This window comes from Microtus ochrogaster, linkage group LG2 (assembly GCF_000317375.1).
Source record: "Microtus ochrogaster isolate Prairie Vole_2 linkage group LG2, MicOch1.0, whole genome shotgun sequence".
NCBI lineage: Eukaryota > Metazoa > Chordata > Mammalia > Rodentia > Cricetidae > Microtus > Microtus ochrogaster.
The window spans coordinates 25,390,924-25,392,057 of NC_022028.1; positions in this window are offsets into that span (position 1 = coordinate 25,390,924).

The following is a 1,134-nucleotide window of genomic DNA, read 5'->3' on the forward strand; positions in this document are numbered from 1 at the left end:
GTTGAGAAATTGTATCCATAACATCATAACATCAAGATGTAGGCCAGCCCGTAGAACCTTTTCTTAATTAGTGATGGATGGGGGAACGCCCATACCATTGTGGGTGGTGCCACCCCTGGGCTGGAGGTCCTGGGTGCTGTAAGAAAGCTGACTGAGCAAACCATGAGGAACAAGCCAGTAAGCAACAGCTCTCCATGGCCTCTGCATCAACTCTAACCTCCAGGTTCTTCCCCTGTTTGAGTTCCTGTCCTGATTTCTTTAACGATGAACAGTGATGTGGAAGGATGAATCAAATAAACCCCTTCCTTCCAAGGTGGCTTGGCTCATGGTGTTTATCACGACATTGATAGCTCTATGACAGGATCTAAGGTCACTGGTCAAACAGTCCCATAAGCCCTGATTTCCCTCATGTAGCCCCATCTGTTCCTTTGTTTATGGAGTGGATTAAGGGCGAGGTTGTTGTTCAGTAGTAGGCCAGTTGCCTAGCGTGCGGGAGCTTGATTCCCAACACAGCACTAAATTATCAGTAAACAAATGTAGCCTATATATTCTGTTAATGTTACCATTATTGTTATTATTATTGCCCCTTGACCCTTCATGCTTTGTGCAAACATCCATGTATTTTTCTCTCAGACAAGAGCAAGGCATCTAAAATGGATGCAGTACAGCTGCTTGACTTCAATGGTCAGAGAGTGTTCGGAGTTTCATTGAGTAAATGACTCAATAAAAAAATTAAAATGTAGGAAAACAAAAATTTGCAGTCTAGTATCTAGAGAACTTTTCCTAAATTTCCCATCAAAAAAAACAATGTCCCAGAGTGCTTCTGTCCTTTGACCACTTAATATTTGTTTTAGCAATGTGTTAGGTCAGCTCTAACACTGCTAACAAGTCATGTGGAACCCCTTTCCGTCAAATGGCATTCCCTGCTTACTTTGAACTAGCTTCTCTTGGAGTAGAGGTCTCTGGGATTACTTCTCCGTAAGAGTGCTGCCTATGTAAAAAGACCTGAGTTATGAACTCCTGACCATTTATAATTCTGAATGAGAGCAGAGCACCTGGCTGCTTTGAACCTCCGTTTTGCCCGCTATGGTAAGACTTCATACGCATCTAGGTCACATGTGGAGCACCTCTGTC